Source organism: Salmo salar, unplaced genomic scaffold (assembly GCF_905237065.1).
Source record: "Salmo salar unplaced genomic scaffold, Ssal_v3.1, whole genome shotgun sequence".
In the NCBI taxonomy this organism is placed as follows: domain Eukaryota; kingdom Metazoa; phylum Chordata; class Actinopteri; order Salmoniformes; family Salmonidae; genus Salmo; species Salmo salar.
In genome coordinates, this window is record NW_025550944.1 from 451,485 (window position 1) to 472,708 (window position 21,224).

Sequence of the window (21,224 nt, forward strand, 5' to 3'; positions counted from 1 at the left end):
TTCCGTGTAACACGTGAACATGTCAGAAATCATGTCTCGGAGCTTAGCGCACATATCCACTTCTAATGGGCTTGCCAGGTTACCGCTACGGTTTCTCAGAAAGAGATTCCTTAATGAAACTTAGAAAAGGAGCTACGTAGTGACAGTCCCAGCTGTTACTTTTTCTACACTAATGACGCACTCTCTCCTCTGCCTGCGGCCTGCCAGGAGCGCCTAGTTCTAATCAAGGGTGGAGTTGTGGAGTGTACGGACAGAGCACTCCCTTCCACATCAAAATCCACAAATAAATAGTTATTTGACAACAAAATCAGCATTTCGCAATTGCCATCTCGGTCTCCGGACTTTAACCCCATTGATAACCTGTTGGTTTGAATTGAAGAGGACAGTCCATAAGTGCAGACTAATGATATAAAGCATCGGGAAAGATTCTGTATGGAGGAATGGTCTAAGATCAGTGGAGGCTGGTGAGAGGAGCTATAGGAGGACGGGCTCATTGTAATAGCTGGAATGGAATAAGATCAAACACATGGAAACCACATGTTTGACTCTGGTCCATTTATTCCATTCCATTACAATAAGCCTGACCTCCTATAGCTCCTCTGTTTAAGATTCCTCCCAATGTGTCCAAACTCATAAAATAATTATCTTTGCAAAGTGAGGTATTGAAAGTTATTGAAAACAAGGGTGCCAATAATTTTGATAACTATCTTCCTGGAAGAAATTATACCATATGTTAAACAAAAGGTCTTTCTCCGAGCAATTGTATTAGTATAAAATAATATAATTTCTCCAATTCTTTTGCTTCCAATATACACTACATGACCAAACATCTCATTCCAAAATCATGGGCATTAATATGGAGTTGGTTCCCCCTTTGCTGCTATAACAGCCTCCACTCTTCTGGGAAGGCTTTCCACTAGATGTTGGAACATTGCTGCGGGAGACTTGCATCCATTCAGCCACAAGCACATTAGTGAGGATGGGCACTGTTGTTGGACGATTAGGCCTGGCTCACAGTCGGCGTTCCAATTCATCCCAAAGGTGTTCGATGGGGTTAAGGTCAGGGCTCTGTGCAGGCCAGTCAAGTTCTTCCACACCCATCTGGACAAACCATTTCTGTATGGACCTCGCTTTGTGCACGGGGGCATTGTCATGCTGAAACAGGAAAGGGCCTTCCCCAAACTGTTGCCACAAAGTTGGAAGCACAGAATCGTCTAGAATGTCATTGTATGCTGTAGCGTTAAGATTTCCCTTCACTGGAATTAAGGGGCCTAGCCTGAACCATGAAAAACAGCCCCAGACCACTTTACAGTTGGCATTATGCATTCGGGCAGGTAGCGTTCTCCTGGCACCCGCGAAACCCAGATACGTCCGTCGGACTGCCAGATGGTGAAGCGTGATGCATCACTCCAGAGAATGTTTTTCCACTGCTCCAGAGTCCAATGGCAGCGAGCTTTACACCTCTCCAGACGACACTTGACATTGCACATGGAGATATTAGGCTTGTGTGTGGCTGCTCAACTATGGAAATCTATTTCATGAAGCTCCTAACAAACAGTTATTGTGCTGATGTTGCTTCCAGAGACAGTTTGCAACTCTGTAGTGAGTGTTGCAACCGAGGACAGACGATTTTTACGTGTTACTCGCTGAGCCGTTGTTGTTCCTTAGCATTTCCACTTCACAATAACAACACAGTTGACCGAGGGAGCTCTAGCAGGTGCAGAAATTTGACAAACTGACTTGTTGGAAACGTGGCATCTTATGACGGTGCCACGTTGAAAGTCACTGAGCTCTTCAGTAAGGCCATTCTACTGCCAATGTTTGTCTATGGAGATTGCATGGCGCTGTGCTTGATTTTATACATCTGTCAGCAACGTGTTTGGCTGAAATAGCCGAATCCACTAATTTGAAGGGGTGTCCGCATACTTTTGTATATATCATTTAGCTCAGTATTTTTATTGTTATTTTATACTGTCTTTTTTGATAATCTTTATCAAGGGTGCCAATAATTTTGGACCTGACTGTATGTGCTATCTTAATTTGGTCACTGCACAGCAGGAAATGCAAACTTGTACTTTAGTCAACATTTAAAGAGGCTACCAAAGTTTGTAATTTCTACTTTAAAATGTCAGACTTGATTTACACTAACAATTTTTTTATCAACCCTTACAAAAATGTCCATTCATTATAATCCACATAATAATTCACATTTCCTGTTGATGCAGGAATATTTTCCTGCTGTGAGAAAGTGGTCAAATGAAGATGAACGCCTGTCGGGCTTAGGAACTACAGTGTTGACCTTGCCCACTCCACCTGGGCCACAAGATTAGGGCAGGGAGCCAAAAGAGGGAGGAACTCCATTGCCTTGTTACAGAGAATTTCAATACTTATTACATTGCTCACTTATATGCTTGCAGACTTTCAAGGATTTAGCTGGTTGGGAGGAGTAGGTGCACTGCTACCAGAACTCCCATCTTCTGTCATTTACATCTTGTCAGATAGAGGAAGCACAATGCACGGCTCAGCATTGGAAGAGGAAGTGTATACTGTAAGTTACCTGGATAGAGGTAAGTACATTTACACATGCTGCTACTGTTATTATTGCTGTTTATTTTGACTTGATAGTACTACTACCACTTAGTTACAACTACTATTTGTTGTTGAAGATATCATTATTGTTAAAATAATTCTTCATTTAATTTCAATGCGGCCTGTTTTTCCAATGGGAAAAGGTATAGGCTACTTCATTTGAATGAATCTATTGTCTCTCCTTGAAATTTTTTTTACAATCAAAGACAGATTTAGAAGTTTTTTTGGGGGAAAGTAACTACAGTATTTATTAATAGACCCATGTTTCAAGGGTTAAAGAAGATTTACTGTTTCATCTTTCAACTGGTCCATTCAATACTTTATTGGTCTTGTTGATAAATGTAGATACTGTACATTCAATACTTTATTGGTCTTGTTGATAAATGTAGATACTGTACATTCTATACTTTATTGGTCTTGTTGATAAATGCTAGATACTGTACATTCTATACTTTATTGGTCTTGTTGATAAATGTAGATACTGTACATTCTATACTTTATTGGTCTTGTTGATAAATGTAGATACTGTACATTCTATACTTTATTGGTCTTGTTGATAAATGTAGATACTGTACATTCTATACTTTATTGGTCTTGTTGATAAATGTAGCTACTGTACATAACATATTATTTGCTCTTGTTGATAAATGTAGATACTGTAGCTATACATAACATCTGATTTGACAAACACATGTTGATAATTTCAGATCAGATTTTTAACTAACTGTCAAATTTACATTGTTTTATGAAAGACATACTGTATGTTAATGCGAACTGGTGCACATGTGACAAAGATAGACATAGAAATAAGTCCAGGTTCCTTCATGCATTGAACATAATGAATAAATGTCAAGTAGTACCAGATGTGAATTGTTCATATCAGCGTCAAATACACTCAAACGTTTTCCAACTGAAGGGAAATTGATTGTTACTGTAGTAATATGCATTACAACCAATATGTCGTTGCATAACCTTTTACTGCAGTGGGCTAAATCATTGTCACACAGTGGTTCTTGGTAGTCTTAAACAGATCTACTTTGAAACAAAAGTCTACACCTCACACACATGGTTATGGGTCTATAAAAAGGAAGACACCTGTACCATGTCAGATATAGAGTTGGAATGTATTACATTTTGAGTTTGCATCCCAAAATTACACTTTAAATACATCACAGAAGACTGAAATATAAAAAACGTTTGACATAAAAACACTGGATTTTCGGGTGCGTAAAAAATATATATGTTGACTAATTATAAAATTATGAAAAATATTAATAACATTCCACCCTTGAGGCCACTAGACGGCATTTCTGGTCATTCGACTGCAGGAAAGGGCTACGACACAATATTAACAAGAGGCTTATGCAAGTGGCACATATGCACTTTCACAACAGAACCGTTCTGCAAAACCCTGTGGTCATGAGATCAACGTATCTAACTTTCCCTGTTTTGCAGACTGACAGGAAGTCCAAGGACAGACAGATCTGCATCCCCCGTCAAAGTGCTCTTTGACAGCATCCTTCTTTTCTTGGACATATTTGTCAATGGATACCTTGGGAATGATTGACGATGGCTGCCTGTCACTAGACAACTACCATGACATGGTGAAGGGAGGAGGGTCTAGCGGAGGAGGCCGGCTCCACAGCACTGACCTGATCCTGGGCTTCAGTAAGGACCAGTTACCCCCTGCTCACTCCCGTAGGGTCCGAACGGACCCATGAAGAGGACACTGAGGGCCTGGAGGACCACCAGGGGAAGCAGGGCCAGTCAGACCCCTACAGATACCTGGCCAGCCTGGAGGACAGCACCCAGCACTCTGCCTTTCACGGTCAGTACCATGGTTGTTATTGATTTCTAGGTTAATTCATTGATTGATTAGGTGATGTTGTTTATTACATAAAGACAAGGTGAAGGGCGGCAGGTAGCCTAGAGAGTTGGGCCAGTAACCGAAAGGTTGCTAGATCGAATCCCCGAGCTGACAAGGTAAAAATCTGTCGTTCTGCCCCTGAACAAGGCAGTTAACCCACTGTTCCTAGGTCGTCATTGTAAATAAGAATTTGTTCCTAACTGACTTGCCTAGTTAAATAAAGGTTAAATAAAATAAAAAATAAAATAAAAGTAACACTTCCTATGAATAACCTCTTATGAGACATGCATAATGCATTATAATGCACAACATAGGCGCTAATAACTGCTCATAAACATCTATAACATATACAGCAACAACATCAGTGAAATAGCAGTTCATATAAGAGTAAGACCAAAACAATCTAAGACTTATATCCAAGACTTTCACTTCTCCACAGTAAAATGAGTAGTCACAATGTTTACTTAGATTACCTCATCCAGGACTAAAGGCAGGGACAGTTGAAAGCATACGGTGGTAACTTCATCCAGGAGGATAGGCAGAGATAGTTGAAAGCATACGGTGCTAACCTCATCCAGGAGGAAAGGTAGAGATAGTTGAAAGCATACGGTGATAATCTTGTCCAGGAGGAAAGGCAGAGATAGTTGAAAGCATACGGTGCTAACCTCGCCCAGGAGGAAAGGCAGGGACAGTTGAAAGCATACGGTGCTAATCTCGTCCAGGAGGAAAGGAAGGGACAGTTGAAAGCATACGGTGCTAACCTCATCCAGGAGGAAAGGAAGGGACAGTTGAAAGCATACGGTGCTGACCTCATCCAGGAGGAAAGGAAGGGACAGTTGAAAGCATACGGTGCTAACCTCATCCAGGAGGAAAGGAAGGGACAGTTGAAAGCATACGGTGCTGACCTCATCCAGGAGGAAAGGTAGAGATAGTTGAAAGCATACGGTGCTAACCTCATCCAGGAGGAAAGGAAGGGACAGTTGAAAGCATACGGTGCTGACCTCATCCAGGAGGAAAGGAAGGGACAGTTGAAAGCATACGGTGCTGACCTCATCCAGGAGGAAAGGAAGGGACAGTTGAAAGCATACGGTGCTAACCTCATCCAGGAGGAAAGGAAGGGACAGTTGAAAGCATACGGTGCTGACCTCATCCAGGAGGAAAGGTAGAGATAGTTGAAAGCATACGGTGCTAACCTCATCCAGGAGGAAAGGAAGGGACAGTTGAAAGCATACGGTGCTGACCTCATCCAGGAGGAAAGGCAGGGACAGTTGAAAGCATACGGTGCTAACCTCATCCAGGAGGAAAGGTAAGGACAGTTGAAAGCATACGGTGCTGACCTCATCCAGGAGGAAAGGTAAGGACAGTTGAAAGCATACGGTGCTAACCTCATCCAGGAGGAAAGGTAAGGACAGTTGAAAGCATACGGTGCTGACCTCATCCAGGAGGAAAGGTAACGACAGTTGAAAGCATATGGTGCTGACCTCATCCAGGAGGAAAGGAAGGGACAGTTGAAAGCATACGGTGCTGACCTCATCCAGGAGGAAAGGAAGGGACAGTTGAAAGCATACGGTGCTGACCTCATCCAGGAGGAAAGGAAGTGACAGTTGAAAGCATACTGTGCTTGGATTGTCATTTTCTCAAGATTTAGAGACTACAGTTTATCACTACAGTATAGCTACAATGTTGAACTTAACGTTTCTACCTTTACACAACCAGATCTAGGACCAGGCTTGGATAAGATATAGCAGGTTGGATATCGACTGACTGACTAAGTAGGCCTGGCTGGGATGAATAAGGGACTGGTGTACCAAGTATTTTTTCCTGAACAATCCTTGTTTATTAGAACATTACATAACATTATAACCCTCTATTACTGTAACATTACGGCATAGTGACTTAAGGAGACCGCTTTTCCTGCCTCACATGTTTGTTACCAAGTCAACGATCTGATTGATACAGTGGGGGGAAAAAGTATTTGATCCCCTGCTGATTTTGTACATTTGCCAACTGATAAAGAAAGGATCAGTCTAGAATTTTAATGGTAGGTTTATTTGAACAGTGAGAGACAGAATAACAACAAAAATATCCAGAAGAATGCATGTCAAAAATGTTATAAATTGATTTGCATTTTAATGAGGGAAATAAGTATTTGACCCCCTCTCAGTCAGAAAGATTTCTGGCTCCCAGGTGTCTTTATACAGGTAACGAGCTGAGATTAGGAGCACACTCTTAAAGGGAGTGCTCCTAATCGCAGCTTGTTACCTGTAAAAAGACACCTGTCCACAGAAGAAACAATCAATCAATCAGATTCCAAACTGTCCACCATGGCCAAGACCAAAGAGCTCTCCAAGGATGTCAGGGAAAAGATTGTAGACCTACACAAGGCTGGAATGGGCTACAAGACCATCGCCAAGCAGCTTGGTGAGAAGGTGACAACAGTTGGTGTGATTATTTGCAAATGGAAGAAACACAAAAGAACTGTCAATATTCCTCGGCCTGGGGCTCCATGCAAGATCTCACCTCGTGGAGTTGCAATGATCATGAGAACGGTGAGGAATCAGCCCAGAACTACACGGGAGGATCTTGTCAATGATCTCAAGGCAGCTGGGACCATAGTCACCAAGAAAACAATTGGTAACACACTACGCCGTGAAGGACTGAAATCCTGCAGCGCCCGCAAGGTCCCCCTGCTCAAGAATGCATGTACATGCCCGTCTGAAGTTTGCCAATAAACATCTGAATGATTCAGAGGACAACTGGTGAAAGTGTTGTGGTCAGATGAGACCAAAATGGAGCTCTTTGGCATCAACTCAACTCGCCGTGTTTGGAGGAGGAGGAATGCTGCCTATGACCCCAAGAACACCATCTCCACCGTCAAACATGGAGGTGGAAACATTATGCTTTGGTGGTGTTTTTCTGCTAAAGCGACAGGACAACTTCACCGCATCAAAGGGACGATGGACGGGGCCATGTACCGTCAAATCTTGGGTAAGAACATCCTTCTCTCAGCCAGGGCATTGAAAATGGGTCGTGGATGGGTATTCCAGCATGACAATGACCCAAAACACACGGCCAAGGCAACAAAGGAGTGGCTCAAGAAGAAGCACATTAAGGTCCTGGAGTGGCCTAGCCAGTCTCCAGACCTTAATCCCATAGAAAATCTGTGGAGGGAGCTGAAGGTTCGAGTTGCCAAATGTCAGCCTCGAAACCTTAATGACTTGGAGAAGATCTGCACAGAGGAGTGGGACAAAATCCCTCCTGAGATGTGTGCAAATCTGGTGGCCAACTACAAGAAACGTCTGACCTCTGTGATTGCCAACAAGGGTTTTGCCACCAAGTACTAAGTCATGTTTTGCAGAGGGGTCAAATACTTATTTCCCTCATTAAAATGCAAATCATTTTATAACATTTTTGACATGTGTTTTTTTTTAATTCTGTCTCTCACTGTTCAAATAAACCTACCATTAAAATTATAGACTGATCATTTCTTTGTAAGTGGGCAAACGTACAAAATCAGCAGGGGATCAAATACTTTTTTCACCCACTGTAATCTTGAGCCTCAATTGATTTGGATTAATTATTTAACAAGCTCTGATTAGATCTACCATCCATCAGCCATGTGTAATGGGGCTTCAACCTCACCCTGTTTTCTACCATCCATCAGCCATGTGTAATGGGGCTTCAACCTCACCTTGATTCTACCATCCATCAGCCATGTGTAGTGGGACTTCAACCTCACCCTGTTTTCTACCATCCATCAGCCAAGTGTAATGGGGCTTCAACCTCACCTTGTTTTCTACCATCCATCAGCCATGTGTTATGGGGCTTCAACCTCACACTGTTTTCTACCATCCATCAGCCATGTGTAATGGGACTTCAGCCTCACCTTGTTTTCTACCATCCATCAGCCATGTGTAGTGGGGCTTCAACCTCACCTTGTTTTCTACCATCCATCAGCCATGTGTAATGGGGCTTCAACCTCACCCTGTTTTCTACCATCCATCAGTCATGTGTAGTGGGGCTTCAACCTCACCCTGTTTTCTACCATCCATCAGCCATGTGTAGTGGGGCTTCAACCTCACCTTGTTTTCTACCATCCATCAGCCATGTGTAATGGGACTTCAACCTCACCCTGTTTTCTACCATCCATCAGTCATGTGTAGTGGGGCTTCAACCTCACCCTGTTTTCTACCATCCATCAGCCATGTGTAGTGGGGCTTCAACCTCACCCTGTTTTCTACCATCCATCAGCCATGTGTAATGGGGCTTCAACCTCACCCTGTTTTCTACCATCCATCAGTCATGTGTAGTGGGCCTTCAACCTCACCCTGTTTTCTACCATCCATCAGCCATATGTAGTGGGGCTTCAACCTCACCTTGTTTTCTACCATCCATCAGCCATGTGTAATGGGGCTTCAACCTCACCCTGTTTTCTACCATCCATCAGTCATGTGTAGTGGGGCTTCAACCTCACCCTGTTTTCTACCATCCATCAGCCATGTGTAGTGGGGCTTCAACCTCACCTTGTTTTCTACTATCCATCAGCCATGTGTAATGGGACTTCAGCCTCACCTTGTTTTCTACCATCCATCAGCCATGTATAGTGGGGCTTCAACCTCACCCTGTTTTCTACCATCCATCAGCCATGTGTAGTGGGGCTTCAACCTCACCCTGTTTTCTATCATCCATCAGCCATGTGTAGTGGGGCTTCAACCTCACCCTGTTTTCTACCATCCATCAGCCATGTGTAGTGGGGCTTCAACCTCACCTTGTTTTCTACCATCCATCAGCCATGTGTAGTGGGGCTTCAACCTCACCCTGTTTTCTTAGAAAAGATGCGGTTCAGAGGACAAGTACAGTCTTGGTGTAGATTAGAGCTGTCCATTCCCAGGGTACATGGGGACACTCAGGTTGAACAGGTGGCATCTGTCCCCATGGGACTATGAAATCACCCGTAGAGAGAGCTGCATATTAGGTCACTTTTGGTAAGTAGAACTGGGCACTGCCGAAGGAATCGAGTGCAAGAAGACAGATACCTAAACATACACGTCTCTCCTGTTCTACTGTCTCCCTTCAGAGTCAAGCCTTTTCTCCAGGGACAAGTGTGACGGGGACCTGGGAGACCTCCAGAAGGGGGTGGACAGTGGGGAAAAGTCCCCTGAGCTTCCAAAGAAGGACCACCCTAAGAAGAAGCACCGGCGCAACCGCACCACCTTCACCACCTTCCAGCTCCATGAGTTGGAGAAGGCCTTTGAGAAGTCCCACTACCCTGACGTCTACAGCCGGGAGCTCCTGGCCATGAAGGTCAACCTCCTTGAGGTCCGTGTCCAGGTATGGAGACTCCACCTATCTAATACTACTACTACTATACACTAATAATACTGTATAGAGTCTCTACCTCTCTAATATTACTATTACTATCATTATACACTAATAATACTGTATGCAACCTCCACCTATCTAATACTACTACTACTACACACTAATAACATTTACATTTACATTTACGTCATTTAGCAGACGCTCTTATCCAGAGCGACTTACAAATTGGATAATAATAATACTGTATAGTCTCCACCTGTCTAATACTACTATCACTGTACACTAATAATGCTGTATAGTCTCTACCTATGTAATACTACTATTACTATCACTATACACTAATAATACTGTATCCAACCTCCACTTTTCTATTACTGCTATTACTATCACTATACACTAATAATACTGTATAGAGTCTCTACCTATCTAATACTACTATCACTATCACTATACACTAATAATACTGTATAGAGGCTCTACCTATCTAATACAACTATTACTATCACTATGCACTAATAATACTCTATAGAGTCTCTACCTATCTAATACTACTATTACTATACACTAATTATACTGTATGAAGTCTCTACCTATTTGATACTACTATTACTATTACTATACACAAATTATACTGTATGAAGTCTCCACCTATCTAATACTACTACTACTATACACAAATAATACTGTATGCAACCTCCACCTATCTAATACTACTATTACTATCATTATACCCTAATAATACTGTATGGAGTCTCCACCTATCTAATACTACTACTACTATACACAAATAATACTGTATGGAGTCTCTACCTATCTGATACTACTATTACTATCACTATACACTAATAATACTGTATGGAGTCTCTACCTATCTAATACTACTACTACTATACACAAATATTACTGTATGGAGTCTCTACCTATCTGATACTACTATTACTATCACTATACACTAATAATACTGTATGGAGTCTCTACCTATCTAATACTACTACTACTATACACTAATAATACTGTATAGTCTCTACCTATCTAATACTACTATTACTATCGCTATACACTAATAATACTGTATGCAACCTTCACCTATCTAATGCTACTATTACTATCACTATACACTAATAATACTGTATAGAGTCTCTACCAGGGGCGGAAATCCCAGGGGGGACGGGGGGGACACGACCCCCCCATCCTGGGAAAAATATGATTTGTCCCCCCCAATATATCACTGTAAACATAACTGTAATTTAAATAATATTAATAATACGCAATGAAAGCAATTGTGCTGATTATAGACACTTGATAGCGTGTTTTTAAGTTTCAAAAGATTGCGACCCCCCCGCCCTTTGCCTCACAATGGTTTGATCCACTGCCAGTTCCTTAGTTGTCAATGTAGCAGATTGTTAGTATCTACTGTCTGAAAGGCACTCAATGCACGTAACTGACGTGAGGTTAATCCAGTCAATCGCGCCAGGGTTCACACACACCCTAGCTGAATTTGCAGAGCTAGCGCGCAAATATTAACTATTAAGCTAGCTAGTACCTATTCCATTTATGTGGTGTCGTCAAAGATGGAATCTTTGCTATCGTCAATTTATTCCAAGATCAGCATGCATGTAAGTTAGTGCTTCAAAGTCCCTGTGATAATGTTAGCGATAAACTGAACAGAACTACACTCTCTTCTACCATTGTTTTAAATATATTTAATGGTCTCGTTGCAAAAGCTAAATTGTCGCAAGGGAACTTTTACTTATTTATTTGATTTCACCTTTATTTAACCCGGGTAGCAAAGATTATAGCAAACACCACTGAATTGGTGCTCGCTAGCTTTGCAAATTCAGCTATTGTTGGAAGCCAGCCAATATGAAGCAAACGATTAAAATTACAAAAGGTTGCAGCATATGTTGTGTAAATGGTGAACTCATACAGCTGTCAACTCTTGTCACTGCAATCCGTTTCACATTTGCTAGCTACCTTTTAGAACGAAGCTCATATAGAATGATAGAAGATAAGATGATAGAAGCCCATCTCCTACTGTAAATAACCTACATACTGTGTGTGTGTAGCCAGCCAGGTAGAAAAATGGCAGAAAAAAGACAGACGTCAGAGTATTTTTCAGTACACCAAAACGCAAAGTAAGAACCCTAGTAGCCTAATATCTCAGACTAGTTGATAAAATGTTCATAAGAAAGAAGTGAAATGCTAATTGAAATGTTTCACAATGATGTCATTAGGCAGAGCAGGCAACAGATGGCACACAGACAGCAGAGTTGGGGACAGATATGCAGGGACAGACTGGCAGAGACAGGGAGTCTCAGGTAAGTTTGTTGAGTCTTTGTTTGGCAACATTATGAAAGGTTCTCATTTTTTTTTCACTTGTAAAATAGGAACATAACTGGAAAATGCCATGGATACCCCCACTCTCAACTTAAACTGGTGACTGAACTAAGATTTGTTAAAGGCAATGGTATTGCTGTTGTGATTAGTTGTGTAGTTTTGGGTACCGGTAGTTAGGAGTACAGCAAACACCTTATTTATTTTGTTCCTCAATATACATTTACCATATTACAACGTAGGCTATGTGTTACAGCAATACTTTTGGTGTCCCCCTCAGGAATTGCTCTTGAGAAAATTTCATGTAATTGTCCCCTCCAAAGTTGATATCAGATTTTCGCCCCTGGTCTCTACCTATCTAATACTACTACTACTATACACTAATAATACTCTATAGAGTCTCTACCTATCTAATGCTACTATTACTATCACTAATAATACTGTATAGAGTCTACCTATCTAATACTACTATCACTATCACTATACACTAATAATACTGTATAGAGACTCTACCTATCTAATACTACTATCACTATACACAAGTAATACTGTATAGAGTCTCCACCTATCTAATACTACTACTACTATACACTAATAATACTGTATAGCGTCTCCACCTATCTAATACTACTATTAATATCACTATACACTAATAATACTGTATGCAACCTCCACCTAGCTAATACTACTATTAATCAAATCAAATTTATTTTTATAGCCCTTCTTACATCAGCTGATATGTCAAAGTGCTGTACAGAAACCCAGCCTAAAACCCCAAACAGCAAGCAATGCAGGTGTAGAAGTACGGTGGCTAGGAAAAACTCCCTAGAAAGGCCAAAACCTAGGAAGAAACTGTCCTCTTCTGGCTGTGCCGGGGTGGAGATTATAACAGAACATGGCCAAGATGTTCAAATGTTCATAAATGACCAGCATGGTCAAATAATAATAATCATAGTAGTTGTCGAGGGTGCAACAAGTCAGCAACTCAAGAGTAAGTGTCGGCTTTTTCATAGCCGATCTTTGAGAGTATCTCTTCCGCTCCTGCTGTCTCTAGAGAGTTGAAAACAGCAGGTCTGGGACAGGTAGCACGTCCGGTGAACAGGTCAGGGTTCCAGCAGGTCTGGGACAGCAGGTCTGGGACAGCAGGTCTGGGACAGGTAGCACGTCCGGTGAACAGGTCAGGGTTCCATAGCCGCAGGCAGAACAGTTGAAACTGGAGCAGCAGCACGGCCAAAACCTAGAAAGAAACCAGGAGAGGAACCAGGCTATGAGGGGTGGCCAGTCCTCTTCTGGCTGTGCCGGGTGGAGATTATAACAGAACATGGCCAAGATGTTCAAATGTTCATAAATGACCAGCATGGTCAATTAATAATAATCACAGTTGTCGAGGGTGCAACAAGTCAGCACCTCAAGAGTAAATGTCAGTTGGCTTTTCATAGCCGATCATTGAGAGTATCTCTACCGCTCCTGCTGTCTCTAGAGAGTTGAAAACAGCAGGTCTGGGACAGGTAGCACGTCCGGTGAACAGGTCAGGGTTCCAGCAGGTCTGGGACAGCAGGTCTGGGACAGGTAGCACGTCCGGTGAACAGGTCAGGGTTCCATAGCCGCAGGCAGAACAGTTGAAACTGGAGCAGCAGCACGGCCAAAACCTAGAAAGAAACCAGGAGAGGAACCAGGCTATGAGGGGTGGCCAGTCCTCTTCTGGCTGTGCCGGGTGGAGATTATAACAGAACATGGCCAAGATGTTCAAATGTTCATAAATGACCAGCATGGTCAATTAATAATAATCACAGTTGTCGAGGGTGCAACAAGTCAGCACCTCAAGAGTAAATGTCAGTTGGCTTTTCATAGCCGATCATTGAGAGTATCTCTACCGCTCCTGCTGTCTCTAGAGAGTTGAAAACAGCAGGTCTGGGACAGGTAGCACGTCCGGTGAACAGGTCAGGGTTCCAGCAGGTCTGGGACAGCAGGTCTGGGACAGGTAGCACGTCCGGTGAACAGGTCAGGGTTCCATAGCCGCAGGCAGAACAGTTGAAACTGGAGCAGCAGCACGGCCAAAACCTAGAAAGAAACCAGGAGAGGAACCAGGCTATGAGGGGTGGCCAGTCCTCTTCTGGCTGTGCCGGGTGGAGATTATAACAGAACATGGCCAAGATGTTCAAATGTTCATAAATGACCAGCATGGTCAATTAATAATAATCACAGTTGTCGAGGGTGCAACAAGTCAGCACCTCAAGAGTAAATGTCAGTTGGCTTTTCATAGCCGATCATTGAGAGTATCTCTACCGCTCCTGCTGTCTCTAGAGAGTTGAAAACAGCAGGTCTGGGACAGGTAGCACGTCCGGTGAACAGGTCAGGGTTCCAGCAGGTCTGGGACAGCAGGTCTGGGACAGGTAGCACGTCCGGTGAACAGGTCAGGGTTCCATAGCCGCAGGCAGAACAGTTGAAACTGGAGCAGCAGCACGGCCAAAACCTAGAAAGAAACCAGGAGAGGAACCAGGCTATGAGGGGTGGCCAGTCCTCTTCTGGCTGTGCCGGGTGGAGATTATAACAGAACATGGCCAAGATGTTCAAATGTTCATAAATGACCAGCATGGTCAATTAATAATAATCACAGTTGTCGAGGGTGCAACAAGTCAGCACCTCAAGAGTAAATGTCAGTTGGCTTTTCATAGCCGATCATTGAGAGTATCTCTACCGCTCCTGCTGTCTCTAGAGAGTTGAAAACAGCAGGTCTGGGACAGGTAGCACGTCCGGTGAACAGGTCAGGGTTCCATAGCCGCAGGCAGAACAGTTGAAACTGGAGCAGCAGCACGGCCAGGTGGACTGGGGACAGCAAGGAGTCATCATGTCAGGTAGTCCTGAGGCATGGTCCTAGGGCTCAGGTCCTCCAAGAGAGAGAAAGAAAGAAAGAGAGAATTAGAGAGAGCATCCTTAAATTCACAAAGGACACCGGATAAGACAGGAGAAATACTCCAGATATAACAGACTGACCCTAGCCCCACGACACATAAACTACTGCAGCATAAATACTGGAGGCTGAGTCGGAGGGGTCAGGAGACACTGTAAACTACTACTACTTCCACCACTACTGACACTACCACCACTACTGTTACCACCACCACCAATACTACTACTACTACTACTACTACTACTACTACTACTATTACTATTACAACCACCACCACCACTACTACTACTACTACTACTACCACCACCACTACTGTTACCACCACTACTACTGTTACCACCACCACCAATACTACTACTACTACTACTACTACTACTACTACTACTACTATTACAACCACCACGACTACTAGTGCTACTACTACTACTACTACTACCACCACCACTACTGTTACCACCACTACTACCACTACTACTACTACTACCACCAACACCACTACTACCACTACTACTACTACTACTACTACTACTACTACTACTACTACTACTACTACCACCACTACTACCACTACCACCACTACTGTTACCACCACCACTACTAAAACTACTACTATTACCACCACTACTACTACCATTACCACCACTACTACTGCTATTACCACCACTACTACTACTACTACTATTACCACCACCACCACTGCTACTATTACCACCACCACCACTACTACTATTACCACCACCACCACTACTACTATTACCACCAACACCACCACTACTACTATTACCACCACCAACAACAACAACACCACCACCACCACCACTACTACTATTACCACCACCACCATCACCAACACCACCACCACCACCACTACTACTATTATTACCACCACCACCACCACTACTACTACTAATACCACCACCTACAGCACTACTACTACTATTACCACCACCACCACCACCACTACTACTATTATTATTACCACCACTACTACTACTATTACCACTACCACCACCACCACTACTACTACTATTACCACCACCACCACCACTACTACTATTACCACCACCACCACCACCAACACTACTACTACTATTACCACCACCAACACCACTACAACTACTATCACCACCACCACCACCACCACCACTACTGCTATTACCACCACCACCACCACCACCACTACTACTACTACTATTAGCACCACCACCACTACTACTACTATTACCACCACCACCACCACCACTACTACTATTACCACCACCACCACTACTACTACTATTACCACCACCACCACCACCACCACCACCACTACTACTACTACTATTACCACCACCATCACCACTACTACTACTAATACCACCACCACCAGCACTACTACTACTATTACCGCCACCACCACCACTACTGCTATTACCACCACCACCACCACCACCACCACTACTACTATTACCACCACCACTACTACTACTACTATTACCACCACCACCACCACCACTACTACTATTATTATTACCACCACTACTACTACTATTACCACTACCACCACCACCACTACTACTACTATTACCACCACCACCACCACTACTACTATTACCACCACCACCACCACCAACACTACTACTACTATTACCACCACCAACACCACTACAACTACTATCACCACCACCACTACTGCTATTACCACCACCACCACCACCACCACCACCACCACCACTACTACTATTACCACCACCACCACTACTACTACTATTACCACCACCACCACCACTACTACTACTATTACCACCACCATCACCACTACTACTACTAATACCACCACCACCAGCACTACTACTACTATTACCGCCACCACCACCACTACTGCTGTTACCACCACCACCACCACCACCACCACCACCACTACTACTATTACCACCACCACTACTACTACTACTATTACCACCACCACCACCACCACTACTACTATTAATATTACCACCACTACTACTACTATTACCACTACCACCACCACCACTACTACTACTATTACCACCACCACCACCACTACTACTATTACCACCACCACCACCACCAACACTACTACTACTATTACCACCACCAACACCACTACAACTACTATCACCACCACCACCACCACCACCACTACTGCTATTACCACCACCACCACCACCACCACCACCACCACCACCACTACTACTACTACTATTAGCACCACCACCACTACTACTACTATTACCACCACCACCACCACCACTACTACTATTACCACCACCACCACTACTACTACTATTACCACCACCACCACCACCACCACCACCACTACTACTACTATTACCACCACCATCACCACTACTACTACTAATACCACCACCACCAGGACTACTACTACTATTACCGCCACCACCACCACTACTGCTATTACCACCACCACCACCACCACCACCACCACCACCACCACTACTACTATTACCACCACCACTACTACTATTACCACCACCACCACCCCTACTTCTACTATTACCACCACCACCACCACCACAACCACCACTACTACTACTATTACCACCACCACCACCACTACTTCTACTATTACCACCACCACCACCACCACCACTACTACTATTACCACCACCACCACCACCACCACCACTACTACTATTACCACCACCACCACCACCACCACTACTACTATTACCGCCACCCCCACCACTACTGCTATTACCACCACCACCACCACCACTACTACTATTACCGCCACCACCACCACTACTACTATTACCACCACCACTACTACTATTACCACCACCACCACCCCTACTACTACTATTACCACCACCACCACCACCACCACCACCACCACTACCACTATTACCACCACCACCACCACTACTGCTATTACCACCACCACCACCACCACCACCACCACTACTACTATTACCACCACCACTACTACTATTACCACCACCACCACCCCTACTTCTACTATTACCACCACCACCACCACCACCACCACCCCTACTTCTACTATTACCACCACTACCACCACTACTACTATTACCACCACCACCACTACTACTACTATTACCACCACCACCCCTACTTCTACATTTACCACCACCACCACCACTACTACTATAACCACCACCACCACCACCACTACTACTATTACCACCACCACCCCTACTACTACTATTACCACCACAACCAGCACACATTTTTTCATCACCGATCATTTGGACAATAAGGTTTTTGCAAGTGTTCTCATCTTTCAAATTTTGGAATGGGAGGGGACTTTTGGCCCATTTTTTGGATGAGAGATTCTGTTTAGGAGGTGGAGGCTTCTCTTGTTAGTACATTTTCTCAAACAGTTGTCGTCAAATATATTGGTACACTTGCACTTTAAAATGGAGTGGAGCAAAATGTTCTGTTTTCTCTTTTTAAAAACTGGTTCAATTACTATGTTTAACCTGTAGGCACTTACCACAGGTGAAATAAATTACACAGAATTACACAAGCTCTTAAACAGCCTCTAATTAAATTACACAGCCTCTAACTAAATTACACACCCTCTAACCAAATTAAACAGCCTCTAACTTAATTACACAGCCTCTAACTAAATTACACAGCCTCTAACTAAATTACACAGCCTCTAACTTAATTACACAGGCTCTAACCAAATTACACAGCCTCTAACCAAATTAAACAGCCTCTAACCAAATTAAACAGCCTCTAACTAAATTACACAGCCTCTAACCAAATTCATTTGAATTCTGAATAATTTAGTCCAGGCCATTTTATTTTATTTTTAACAACAAAATCTGTGATGTAGTGTGCAATGTAGTGTGCACTACTGAGTGACTACTGTAGACGAATACTACGGTATCCTCTCTGTCCGTGTCCAGGTGTGGTTCCAGAACCGTCGGGCTAAGTGGAGACGTCAGGAGAAGATGGACTCCAACTCAACAAACCTCCACAACTCCCCCATGCTGTCTGTCAACCGGTCACCCATGCCCTCCAATGTGGGGCTCATGTCCAACCCATTACCCCTGGATTCCTGGCTAGCCTCGTCCATTTCCAGCGGCAACACAATGCACACTATCCCCGGATATACAGGCCCAGGGCAGGGCCCTCACCTTCAGCCTGCCTACCCCAGCCACTCCTACTCCCACAGCCATAGCCACAGCCACAGCTTCCTCGACAGTCCCCCAGGACATGGCATGGTGCACCAAGGGATGGTACAGGGCATGCAGGGGATGCAGTCTGTGGCCCCCCCACTCTACCAGTGCCCCTGCAGCTTCAATGATAAGTACCCTCTGCTAAGGACCTGGAACATGGTTCCAGCATCGCAGCACTGAGGTTGAAGGCTAAGGAGCACATCCATTCCATGGATAAAACCTGGAAGCCTGACATTCATTTAATTAAGGATGGTCAACTAGAACAAGTGATCAAAACAAAGGTATTCTATATAAAGGATGGTCAAACACAACAGGTGATCAAAACAAAGACATTCTATAAAGGATGCTAAACTTCAACATGATCAAAACAAAGACATTCTTTAAAGGATGGTCAACTGCAACACGATCAAACAAAGACATTGCGTAAAAAGGATGGTAAACTTCAGCAGGTAATCAAAACAAAGATATTCTGTAAAAGGGATGGTGAACTTCAGAACAAAGACATTTATAATTTATTTTGTTAATTTTATTTAACCTTAATTTATTTAAGTCAGTTAAAGGGATATGGTCAAAAGTAATGCATTATATAGGGAATAGAGTGCCATTTGGGTCGTGTTCTGTGTATTTAAAAGGCTTATTGTCTCCATTAAGTTATTTTTTCTTATCACTTATTTATATTTGCATATCTGTACACTCTAACTTCTTTCTGGATGTGAAATAAAATTAACTTATGTTTTAAAAAAAAAAAATAATTCAGAGGTGCTACCATATTGAAAAGTCAGTACTAGTGATCATGTGAAATGTTATCATATTGGCATTGATTATAGATTGTTTACACCTAATATCAGACTTGTGTTACACTAACTAGATGGGGCAGGGTGTGTTACAGTAACTAGATGGGGCAGGGTGGGGTGTGTTACAGTAACTAGATGGGGCAGGGTGGGGTGTGTTACAGTAACTAGATGGGGAAGGGTGGGGTGTGTTACAGTAACTAGATGGGGAAGGGTGGGGTGTGTTACAGTAACTAGATGGGGCAGGGTGGGGTGTGTTACAGTAACTAGATGGGGAAGGGTGGGGTGTGTTACAGTAACTAGATGGGGCAGGGTGGGGTGTGTTACAGTAACTAGATGGGGCAGGGTGGGTGTCACATCCTGACCATAGTAAGATGTTATTTTCTATGGTAGAGTAGGTCAGGGCATGACAGGGGGTGTTTTGTGTTTTTTTCTATGTTTTCTATATCTATGTTTAGTTCTAGTTTTCTATTTCTATGTTGTTTGTTTGGGGTTGATCTCCAATTGGAGGCAGCTGGTCCTCGTTGTCTCTAATTGGAGATCATATTTAAGTAGGGGTTTTTCTTCCTGGGTTTTGTGGGTTATTATATTTTGAGTAGTGTTTGTTTCTCTCTGCGTCACGGTTTGTTGTTTTGTCATATTCAGTTATTTATGTATTGCAAAGTTTCACGGATTAAATAAAAATGTGGAACTACAACCACGCTGCACTTTGGTCTGCTCCTTTCGACAGCTGTGACAGAATAACCCACCACAAAAAGACCAAGCAGCGTGGAAAGGAATGGACCTGGGAAGAAATTCTGGACGGCAAGGGATCCTGGACGTGGGCGGAGATCCAAGCTGGATGGGATCGCCTCCCATGGGAACAGGTGGAGGCAGCGAGAGCAGAGCGGCGACGAGAAGAGGAACTAGCCCGGCCACGAGGCAAGTGCGAGAGACAGACCCCAAAAAATGTTTTGGGGGGCACACAGGGAGATTGGCAGAGTCAGGTTGGAGACCTGAGCCAACTCCTCGTGCTTACTGTGGGGGCGAGTGATCGAGCAAGCACCATGTTATGCTGAGATACGCACTGTGTCGCCAGTGCGCAGCTACAGCCCGGTGCGCTCGGTGCAAGCTCCTCACAGGTGCCGTGCTAGAGTTGGCATTCAGCCAGGAAGGAGTATGCCTGCTCAGCGTTCCTGGTCTCCGGTGCGTCTTCTTGGCCCAGGTTATCCTGCGCCAGCTCTATGCACGGTAGC

The 21,224-nt window shown here is 43.6% G+C and overlaps 1 pseudogene; it reads left to right on the forward strand.

Annotated features, from left to right (window-relative positions):
• The first annotated feature begins 2,031 nt into the window (after positions 1–2,031).
• On the forward strand, positions 2,032–20,398 carry LOC106613799 (retinal homeobox protein Rx1-like; annotated as a pseudogene).
• Positions 20,399–21,224: the final 826 nt, after the last annotated feature.